The following is a 12,168-nucleotide window of genomic DNA, read 5'->3' as shown; positions in this document are numbered from 1 at the left end:
GAGTGCAGCCGGAAACACCTTGTTTGTTTATAACGGTACTAGTGTTAAGACCTCCAATCCCTGAGCTACAGGCCCCGCTCCTGTGTGCGCACCCACTCGCTCCCGGCCTGGGCTCTCTCAAGGCTAGCTCACTACCCCGGGGGCCTCATCCCAATTTTGCCTTTCTGTTTTTGTTGGTTAATTGGAAGGAAGTGTCTCCCAGGCTGGCTTCGAACCCTGATCCTCAAGTCCCAGCCTACTGAGTAGCCAGGATTACCCAGACGCGGCCCCCCGAGTCGGGCCAGCTCTCGGGTTTTCGTCCCTATTTTTGTTTTCTGTGTCCTCATGATTAACCATTATCATGAATGTTTTCATGAATGACCTTACTGTCCCTCGACTGAAGACGGTGGGCGGTGCGGTGGGTCTTCAAGTCTGAGGCCTCTGGGACGCACCTGCTGCTCAGATCACACCTGAGGAAACGTTTGTTTTTCAGTCACCAGAACTGGTTCCAACCAGAAATGGGCTTCAGGCTTCCAGAGGGCCTGTGGACCCTCGGCTTGCCCTGTGCCTGTGGCCTCCGGCAGGCAAGAGTGCGGCTGCAGATGGTATGGTCCCTGGCACACCCCTCCAACTGCACACTGCGGGAATGGGTCCTTCAGGCCGTAGAAAATCATTCTGGGTAGGGGGCATGCCTTTCCTCCTTTCAGTGGCAGCGATGGTGCTGTGCCCATCTGGACTTGTGTGTTCCCTCAGGCCTTCCACACCTGGGCGCTGGCCGGGATAGCCCCCCTGCTGGGATCACGGCTTTGCAACCTGGGGCCTAATTCGTCCGTTTTCTCCCGAGAAAGTCCCAGAGGGCCGGAGACGGCTTGTGGCCTGTGCTTGCTAGCGTGCGATGGCAGACGGCCTGGTGGACCAGTGCGGACGCTTCCCTCCCGCTGCAGCCGCCAGGGCCCACACCCAGCCTCACAAGGTGCAGGTGAGGATGTCGGTCATTACTCCTGCTTCCTTGGCTCTGACGGGAGAGTGTGTGCGTGCACACCACCATCTTGGCAGCCCAGGCTGCAGGCAGCTTTCCTGATGGCCTTTTTTTTGCCCGATCACTTTCACAAACTTGTGAATGCGGTGTCAAAAAAGGTGCAAATAAATGCTTTCCAGGCTTTTCCTGCCCTCAAATTTTTGGTGTCTTTGGTGGTGGAGCTGCATAAGTGAAAGTGCATGCTTTTATGTTCATCTGCATGTACAAGTGGTCTCTGAGATGGCCCGAGTCTGGTGTGTGGTTCCCTTGACCAGTTTAAACTAAATTTTCTCCAGTGAAAGATGAATGCTCGAGGAGAGTTGTCCTGTTTGAAAACCATGTAACACTTCAGGTAAGGTGATAAGGGAGTTGCACGGAGGGACATGGGGAGCAATTTTTCAATATTGTGGTTCATCATTAGTACATATGCCCCAAAGTTAGCAAATAAAATGGTGTAGGAGAGAAATAACACAAAATAGAGGCTTTCAAGATTGCTTAGATTTGTCCTCATTGGCTAAATGTAAAGGTGTTTTGGTATTCAGAGCTGAATACAGTAATAGTGTTAACTTTTTTGGTAAAGAAGCATCCACTGTGTAGTAAAGATCTGGCACATGTTTTCAAAAGTTGTTGCTTTTTCCTTTTAGGGCATCAATGGTGAGGATTTTAGGTGTTGTATCTTCAAAACTTGCACAGGACACATAAATGCCTATCCAGCATCCTCATCTATATGTTTAAGACAGTTTAAGAATAAATGTTTTAATGTTTGACACCTGTGTTTTAAGTCTTTTATTCACCATAAAACAGTCTTCTGTTACTGAAAAATCTAAGGGAAGGTTCAATCTTTACTACCAGTAACTTCAAATCTTTCTGAAGTCTCATCAGCATGTCTGATAGCCTTGGGATCGCTCCTAGCAAGGTTTTCTGGCAAATAATTACACTAGCTAGCTCACGGTTTAACTCCCGTGTGTGCTTTACTACATTCACTGGGGTGGCTGTATGTGCATTTGGTATTTTTCTGTGCACCATTTCAAGGGTTTGAACTCAGTTTATACACTGTTCCTAAGGTTTTAGTGCCCAAGACTACTGCTCAGCCACTTATGCCCCAGCTTAATTTCCAGCTGTTTTTAGTTAATTAGTGACTGTAGATTCTCAAGGGCTTTTTTGCCCTGGCTGGTATCGAACCACAACCTTCAAATATTAGGCTCCTGAGCAGCTAGAATTTAGTGCAAAGCACTGTACTAAGAGCTGGAAATAATACCTAAAACATAGCTCCTCTGGGAGGACCTATAGCTGGTGAAGAAATATGTCCACCTTTTCTTTGTGAGATGAATTCCATCATAGGATTTGAGTCTGAAGCATGAACTAGTCAGGTTGGGCCTAAAAAGGTACCTTTTGGGATAGTGGGCACAAGAAAAATAAACCCCTTCTATGGCTTATGCTGTTTTTCCCTTTTGTAAGATAGCTGGCTATTAACAGGGGCTGTGAGGTGGTAAGGCTGAAGAGATGGGTAGAAAAGGCTAGACCACTTAGGGTTTGGGCTTTGTTATTGCAGGAAATTAAGTCAGGTAGCAAACAGACCAGGGCAGGTAGGATTTATTCTGGCTTTGACCAGTTAAACAAGGATGTTTAACTTGCCAGAAGCTTACTGGCCCCAAATGTAGCTGTGGGGCAGCAATTTTCTTGTGATAGAAGCTGCTTCCGAACTGGAGAAATGAACCATAAAGACTCAGGTATAAATCTGATCTGGGGTATCGGTCCTAGGTAGGTCTGAGGTTGCAAAGTGGCCAAAACTGAAATGAAAAGTAGAGGGAATTGTTTACTGTAGCCCAGTTGACTAAAAGGAAGAGTGTAACTACACATTAGAGCATAGTCAGTAGTCTGGGAGAAAACACTGGAGCCAGGAAGGATGCCCCATTTTCCCTGGTTATGTGAAGAGCCAAGGAAGCTTGGTAGCCAGACAGTGGAAGGACAAAAATTGGCATGTAGCTGCCCTTCCCCAACTCAGAAAACAAGGGCATTTAAAAAGTAACTCTGAACATGTGAAAGGGATTTAATGTATGTGAATTAATGCACATTCTATCTGGCAAATATCATGTAACCCTTCTATTAATTACAATAAAAATACATAAAAAAGTAACACTGAAAAACAGATTTTACATCATTTATAAATAACCATTGGGACTTAATGCCACAATACAATATCAGAGTGAGCTTCATGTAAATGAAAACATTCTGAAGGTGATGCCTCCCTGTGGAGCAGTAGTTTTAAAGTACTTGGAGCTGGGAAGTTGGTTTTCTGCCCACTTGGAATTCTATTGCACAGCAACAGCCAGCTGCAGGCCAGAACTCCTGGAGGCTGATGGGAAGAAGCATCTGGTCTGGTTGTGTTTGTGGGCAGATGAGTGGAAGGTGTCCAGGTTCAGAAAGGAAGACATGACATTGAGCTTACAAGGCTACCCTTCAGTTCTGTTCAGGACAAGAAGTGAGGATGCTTTCTCTTTGTACTCAGGAGACAAAGGTCCAAGATACTTAAATAGTTAGCTAATTCACATTGTGACAAGTATCAGTGATACAACCTTCTCAGCCCACTCCTGGCTCTTCATTAGGATCAAGTCTCTATCTTGAGGCGGGCAGCTTAAACAATTTTCACTGTTTTTGCTGTGTGCTTTCCAGTCAGATTGCTTGTAGATAGATGAGGTTTTTCTTCAATCAGGCTGTCTTTGGACCCATTTCTTTTCTGAAAGAAAACATTTTTACATGTATATGCTATAGTCAGCAAGTAGTTTTTGTAAAAGGACAGAATATGTACAATATTAATTATTTAGAAGCAAGACACTAGTTATTGGGGCAGTAGAGTAGATGAAGTGATCCACCAGGATGTACTGACTGCTCAGGCTGGTGGGCACCATTCCCTGCGGTGCTCAGTGGATAGCTGTTTCATTTGAAAGCAGGCTTAGGATCATCAGAGCTGACAGAAGATTATGTAGACTTGCATAAATCAAATTGAGAGCTATTTATTCTGTATAATTTGCTTCTTTGGGGGCGGGGGGGTTGAACTTAGGGCCTGAGCACTGTCCTTGGGCTTTCTCAAGGCTAGTGCTCTACAATTGAGCCACAGCACTGCTTCTAGCTATTTTCATGTATGCTAGGCACGCTCTACCACTAGGACATGCTCCTGGCCTAATTTGCCATTTTTGAAATTCTTCAGTGATGCTGATATATCACATGGATTGTTATAGAATCTGTGTGTGTTGCTCAGATCTCCATTCCAGGCTGGGATTGTTGGAAATTCTAGTTTGCTACAAAGCTCAAATTTGAGATCCTCTGGGAACTACCCTATGCTGAAAAGAGCCACCCTATCCAATCCGACGAGCCTTCCAAAAACAGCCCTCAGCCACAACAACCTTCTTAGCTGAAGACAGGATGACTGAAGCTACAGAGCTTCCCATAAGATCCCATTAGGGGACTGAGCTGCACAGTTTAGCTTGTAACTCTGCCCACATCTCTCTTCTTTCACTTCCCAACAAGTACCACAGGGTACTTCCCAATAAACCGGCACATAAATCCATCTGTGGATCTATTTCCTTAGAAACAGATATTTAATCAAGTAATTGATAAGAAAGGAGCAGGGCAATGGAAAATAGCATAACAGCTTTGTAGGTAGTATATGAACTCCCAAGTTTATAATGTATAAAACTGCATAGCTAACATGTTTTTATGATAGAGACACAGTAGTTTTAATTGGCTTCTCTACAGGATTCATGATTAGATGAAAACTGCACAAGGGGGGAGAAGGAAGATGGTGCCGAGACAATAGGGACGCTGCCCAGCTCTCTCTCAAAATAAGAGAGAACCAGGGAGTCCCACGAGCCAATAATCATAAGAAATCCAGAACAACAAACTCAAAAAGCAACAGAGAAGGAGTCAAACCGGAAAAGAAATCCAGATAAAGCTCACATCCAACTTTCTCAAAGAATTTGGAATGCAAAGACCCCTCTCCCACCTCTTTTTGCCGGCTCCAAGCCGCGAAAAGCGGCAGTGGACAGAGGGCACCTGGCCTGGCAGCCTGACCCCTCCAGAAACCAGCATACAACCGGGCCAGCGATGGGAAGAAGCAGAAAAACCCAGAGGCGGAACCAGAACAGCAAGCAGAGGAACCTAGACACGGAACACAGGCAGCGGCGGAGACCCGATGGGAGTCGAACACTCCCCACCACTGTGGAACACCCGCAGACGGAACGCAGAGGCGTGGGTAATACAGCATGTCCACAAACACATAGGGAAAGCAGAGCTCATGCTAAGCAATAGAACTTAACTGAGAACCCTTCACCGAGGCCTAGAAAGATTGGCAGGAGCAGGGGGGCAAGGAATTAAGAATCCTGTCCCTTCCCTCAACAGCCCCCTCCCTCAGGCCATTGACTGGAGATTGACAGGCGGGCTACCTAATACCCAACAACACACCAAGGGAGGCAGAGCTTTCCCAACTCCCACCCGCCCAACGGGCTCAACTCCCAGCCCTCTGACTGGAGACTGACAAGCAGAAGGGCCCTAAGATTCAGCACCCGACCAGGGTAGGCAGAGCTGTCCCAGCTCCCATCCACCCACCAGGCTTCTCTCCCAGGCCACTGGATCTGGAGAGTGGAGGGCGCTGGGAACCTGCCTTACATCAGCGGGTAGGGTGTGCGGGAAAATAGGAGCCAGCATCTACCCCCCCTCAATTCTTGAGGGCGTATCCTCCAGCTGGGAATCCTGAGCAAGACAGCACCGAGGGGCCTCCCACAGTCTCAGACTCTCTGAAAAAGCAGTGGAAACACAGCAGGGTTCTGAAGGACCGACCAGCAGCCAATCTCCCCTTCTGAGAATCAAAAAATCGCGACTCCACACTTGGAGCCCATGTCCTCAGCTGGGCCCTGCCCAGAGAACAGAGCTTTCTCCTGCTGGTTCTACTGAGAGCCCCTGGAAACTCCCAATCCCCAGAACTTTGGCTGGGGGCCGCCCCTGGAAGGAGCAAAGGAAAACGTCTGCACAGCATACTCAGACTGAAGCTCGCAGATCCATCCCATGGTCCACCGTGAGGCCACTGGTTGGGTTAAGAGCTAGTTGTGCAGCAACACATAAGTTTTATTCTAATACTTTCCAAACTTTGTACTCAAATACGCTACCTACTTACCAACTTAGGTCAGTTATCCTTACGCTATACCCTTTCTTCATTACTACAATATTCTTACACTGCTACGTTAATCCTCTTGTACATCCCAGGACCTCTCTCATTCTATTTTTCTATCTCTGGAACTCTGTTCGTCTTTCAACCCTTATACTGCATGGATCTACACTTGATGGCTGCTGAGCAATACTGTATATCTAGGTGATTAATTATTCTCTAGGCTTAGAGACACTTAAAGATAATAGAGATTGGATTGAGAGGCTAATTGTTTTGGGTATAAATCGCTTTTCAGTGGTTGTATTATACTGGTCTGTAAGTGCACAAAAAGAAAGAGTGATAACACCAATCAAAACTTGTGAACAGCTAGTGTCTGTCAACTATAGAGGTCTAGATTGGTTATATCTGAAAAACTATAATCGTGTTTAGTATTAATCTTGCTCCCATTTCCAAATGGGCAGAACAAGCAACTCAAGAAAAATGTCAAATCAAGAAACAACATCCCCCACCCAATGAAAACAGACAATGGAACAGTCACTGGCAAACCTAAAGGAGAGTCTTCCAAGTGCTATACACATGCAGTTGATAAGCATCATTAATGAAAAAATGTGAAAATATAAAGAAAGAGATAAGGGAGGAAGCCAAAGCTGAACAAGAGGAAACCATAAACAAGGTGATAAGTGAAAAAGACGAAGACATAAAGGAGGCCATAATAAAGGTTTTTCAAAGAAAGATGGATGAATTCATAGAATCCACAAAGAAAAAAGTGACTCAACTCCAGCAAATGTCCAAAAAAAATAAAGCTACTTAGCTAACCACTCAAAGGGAAATCAAGGAGCTAAAGAAATCCATACATGATCTAAAAGAAGAGATGTGAGGCATCAAAAATGAGCAATTAGAAGCAAGGGAGATGAAAAATAAGTAGATAGCTTTGATAGCAGGTGAGACAATGCAGAGGAGAGATTTTCCGGGGCCGAAGACAATTCAGTTATTATAGAGAAAAACAGAAAATGAGTCAATCCAAATCTAGGAAAAATGAGAGAGCGCTTCAGGAGGTCCAAGATGCAATTAGGAGGCCTAATTTAAGGCTAATTGGTATTGAGGAGGGTGTGGAGAAAGAGGTCAATGGTATTGGAAATATACTTCAGGGAATCATCTCAGAGAATTTCCCAAATATCCAGAAGGGCAGGCCCATCCAGATAAAAGAAGCTTTTAGAACACCAAACAGACCTGACCAGAAAAGAACATCACACTGGCTCATCATAATCACAACTTGATAAATAGAAACCAAAGAAAGAATCCAGGGAAAAGGGATCAGTAACCTGTAAAGGCAAACCAATAAGAATAATCACAGATTTCTCACCAGAGACCATGCAAACAAGAAGTGACTGGAAGAATACATGTCATGCCCTTAAGTCAAATAACTACCAACCAAGAATACTGTACCCAGCTAAGCTCTCATTCATAACTGAGGGAAATAATAAAAACATTTCTTTCCAGGGAAAACCTCCAAGAATATGTCACAACAAAACCAACACTACAGAGAATTTTCAAAGATGTTCTATACATAGAAAACCAAAATAAATGCAATATAGGGAAAGAAATGGCACCTAAACAGCATACCATCTAAGGACACCACAAGAACTGTCAAGACACAGGCCCAAGTAAAAGCTTTTAAAAATGGTAGGAACTAATAAATATCTCTGAATCCTAACTCTCAATATCAATGGACTTAACTCTCCAATTAAATGGCATAGGCTGTCCAGTTGGAGCAAAAAGCAAGAGCCATCGTTCTGCTGTCTTCAAGAGACACATCTTACCCAAAAAACAATCATCTTTTGAAAGTGACAGGTTGGAATAAACTCTACCAAGGTAACGGCCCCCATAAACAGGCTGGAGTTGCCATCTTCATATCAGATAAAATAGATTTCAAACTAAAATTAGTAAGAAAAGACAAAGAAGGTTACTACACACTACTAAAGGGATCTTTCTTCCAGGAAGACATAACACCACTAAATATTTACACACCCAATCCCGGAGCTCCGAACTTCATCAAGCAAATTTACTTACACTGAAACCATACATAGATCAAAACACAGAGTTTGTCGGTGACTTTAACACACCACTCTCACCTATGGACAGATCAGCAAGGCAAAAACTCAACAGAGAAACCTTAGAACTGAACAACTATATAGACTAACTAGATCTAACAGACATCTGCAGAATATTCCACCCAGCAATAACCCAATATACATTTTTCTCAGCATCACATGGAACATTTTCCAAAATAGACCACATCTTAGGCCATACAACAAACCTGGACAGATTCAGAAACACTGAAATTATTCCCTGCATGCTCTCAGACCACAAAGGCATCAAATTGGAACTGAACACACATCTCCAACAATGAAAACCCTGTAACTCATGGAGACTGAACAACACATTGTTGAATCACCAATGGGTCATCGAAGAGATCAGAACAGAAATCCAACAATTTATGAAATTTAACGATAAGGAGCACACAAAATACCAACTCCTTTGGGACACAGCAAAGGCAGTACTCAGAGGAAAATTTATAGCGCTGAGTGCCTACAATAACCTGTTGGAAAAATCGCAAACCAACAAATTAATATCTCACCTTAAGCTCCTGGAAAAATAGCAACAAAGCAACGCTAGTCCCAGTAGGAGAAAGCAAATTATTAATATCAGACCAGAATTAAATGATTTGGAATCCAAAAAAACTATAGAAAGAATAAACAAAAGAAGGAGTTGGTTCTTTGAAAGAATTAACAAAATTGACAAACCCTTAGCAAATCTTACCAAAAAAAGAAGAGAGCATATCGAAATAAACAAAATCGCAGATGAAAATGGTAATATCACGACAGAAATTACCAAGATCCAGAATATCATGAGGGAATACTTCTCAAACTTTGTGCCAACAAATTTGAGAATCTAGAAGATATGGATGAATTCCTAGCCAATATTAACATACCCACACTTTACCAAGAAGAACTAACCCAACTCAACAGGCCTATTTCAAGCTCTGATATAGAAATGGCAATTAGAGTACTTCCACCTCAGAAAACCCCAGGGCCATGTGGATTCACAGCTGAATTCTACAAAGTCTTCAAAGCTGAGCTCACACCAATACTCCTCAAGTTCTTCAATGAAATTGAAAATGAAGGTTCTTTACCAGACTCATTTTATGAAACCAGGATAACCCTCATCCCCAAACCAGACAGCGATTCCTCAAAGAAAGAGAACTATACACCTATTTCTTTGATGAACATCTGCTACATCCACTCCAGTGGAGTCTGTGCAGCATGGAGCAGAAAAAGCTTGAATGGCTGCCAGTCCTGAGGTTCGCACCGATGGTGATCAGGCCTCCTAGAGGTCCCTGGCAGAGACCGGGACATATGCGTGGAATGCTCATAATGCTGGGTGCTGGGATTCTTTTATCACTCTTTCATTTCTGATAGTTGATGGTATGGCAGTAATATTCTGTGCTAGCTACTGGCCTAAACAATTGATTGAGCGACTAGATGTTCCAGGAACTAAAAGTGCATGCCTGGCTACTCTGGCGCAAGACACACCCACAGCAGCCTTGATGACCTCAATGCATTCTATTAATAATAAGAGAGAATTAGAAACTAAAACGGAAAATATGATCTTTAAATTAGTAATAAATGTTAGTTTGCCTGAATATGCATTTAATACGTCTGCATTACTTGTGTAAATGTTGCAAGTACATAATGAATCACATGGGAAAGGATTAGAAGGGTTAGAGCACCGTGGTGTGCTCTAACTGAACAGCAACAATGGACCCTTAGGTTTAAGGTTTTACAATTCCTGGCATAGGGTAATAATTACTGACTCAGAAACAGATTTATAGGAAGAACTAGAATGGAACAGATGGTAAACAAAGCTAATATTGATTAATGCCAAGGCGATGACACCTAACCACAATGTCTGACTTATTAACCACAGCTTCTTAGAATGGAGGGAGAAGTTTCTTTTCAACTCAGAAAAATGTACCCTGTAACCATTCTTAACATGATTGTAATCTTTTGACCTTATGCCAACTGAAAGAAAGTGCTCCTACTTTGACTGTATATAATCTCACATTCTACAAGTAAAGCTTTGCAGCAGACTTCAAACCTCCCTTGCGTTTGTGTCTGTCTGTCTTCGCCGAATCCATTCCTGAGCTGTGAATCCAGACTTGGTCTCCCCGCACTCCCGCTGAGTTGGTCTGTGGCAAACATCGATGCAAAACTTCTCAACAAAATACTGGCCAACCGTCTACAACAACTCATCAAAAAATTACACACAATGATAAAACTGGATTCATCACAGGGAGGCAAAGCTGGTTCAACATACACAAAACAATTAATATAATTCAACACATCAATTGGAGCAAGGACAAAAATCACATGATTGTCTAAATACATGCGGAAAAGGCATTTGACAAGATCCAACACCCCTTTATGTTAAAAGCACTGGAGAAACTAGGAATCCATGGAACATTCCTCAATATAATAAAGGCTGTGTATGAGAAACCCACTGTTAGTATTACACTTAATGGTGAAAATCTAAAGCCATTCCCTCTAAAATCCAGAAGGATAAAAGGATGCACACTCTCTCCACTACTCTTTAACATAGTATTAGATTTCCTAGCCAGTACAATAAGGCAAGAAGCAAGCCTAAAGGGGATCCAAGTAGAGAAAGAGGAAGTAAAACTATCCCTCTATGCAGATGACTTGATTCTTTATTTAAAGAATCCTATAGACTCTACTCCCAAGCTCCTTGACCTGATTCAAAACTTTAGAAGTGTAGCAGGCTATAAAATTAACCCTCAAAAATCAACTGCCTTCCTTTTTGCCAACAGTGAGAAGAACGAGGCAATAATCAGGAAAGCAACTCCTTTTACAATAGCCTCAAAGAAAATAAAGTATCTAGGAATTAGCTTAACTAGGAATGTAAAGGACCTTTTTGATGAAAACTTTAAAACCCTAAAAAAGGAAATTAAAGCAGAATTAAGGAAATGGAAAAACCTCCCATGCTCCTGTATTGGAAGAATCAACATTGTGAAAATGACAATCTTGCCAAGAGCTATCTACAAATTCAATGCAATACCCATCAACATCCCAATGTCATTCTATAAAGAAATAGAAGAGGCAATCCAAAATTTCATATGGAATAATAAAAGACCCCATATAGCAAAAACACTTCTTACCAGAAAGAACAGCGCTGCAGGAATTTCAATTCCAAACTTTAGACTCTATTACAGAGCAATAATTCTCAAAACAGCTTGGTACTGGCACAGGAACAGGCCTGAAGACCAATGAAATAGAACTGCGGACCCAGATATTAAACCACAGACCTATGGCCACCTAATCTTTGAGAAGGGACCCAAAAAAATAGAATGGAAGAAAGACCACCTCTTCAACAAGTTGTGCTGGCAGAACTGGTTAAGCACCTCCAGAAAACTTAAGTTGGATCCTTTTTAAAATCCTGCACTAGGATTAACTCCAAATGGATCAAAGACCTGTAGGTAAAAGCTGACACACTGAAAACTTTACAAGAAGGAATAGGAGATACACTAGGCCTCCTTGGCACAGGTCGAAACTTTCTTAATAAGGACCAAGAATCACAATAAATCAGAGAAAGGATGAATAAGTGGGACTGCATAAAACTTCAGACCATTTGCATGGCAAAGGCCATAGCTAGTAAACTAATCAGGAAGCCTACAGAGTGGGAGAAGACTTCTCCAACCAAACAATGGACAAAGGCATCATATCTAAAATATATCAACAAGTCAAAAAATTGAATCACTCCAAAACTCATCTCCAAAGTAACAACCATCCCATGAAAAAATGGGCCAAAGATGTAAAAAGAGCCTTCTCTGAAGAAGAAACAAAATGGCCTATAGACACATGAAGAAATGCTCAAAATCTCTGGTCATAAAAGAAATGCAAATCAAAACAACTCTAAGATTCCACCTCACTCAAGT

General features: G+C 42.6%; 1 non-coding gene across 1 annotated transcript; it reads left to right on the top strand.

Moving 5' to 3' along the window:
* Positions 1 to 1,061: 1,061 nt before the first annotated feature.
* Positions 1,062 to 1,196, top strand: LOC150039612 (small nucleolar RNA SNORA13). The gene has a single exon (XR_016534311.1). It is a non-coding gene; the product is annotated as a small nucleolar RNA SNORA13 (small nucleolar RNA).
* Positions 1,197 to 12,168: the final 10,972 nt, after the last annotated feature.

Source organism: Megascapheus bottae, unplaced genomic scaffold (assembly GCF_031878675.1).
Source record: "Megascapheus bottae isolate mThoBot1 unplaced genomic scaffold, mThoBot2.hap1 HAP1_SCAFFOLD_83, whole genome shotgun sequence".
NCBI classification, from domain to species: Eukaryota; Metazoa; Chordata; class Mammalia; order Rodentia; family Geomyidae; genus Megascapheus; species Megascapheus bottae.
The sequence above is the reverse complement of the archived record's forward strand: the minus strand, read 5'-3'. Positions and strand labels throughout refer to the sequence as shown.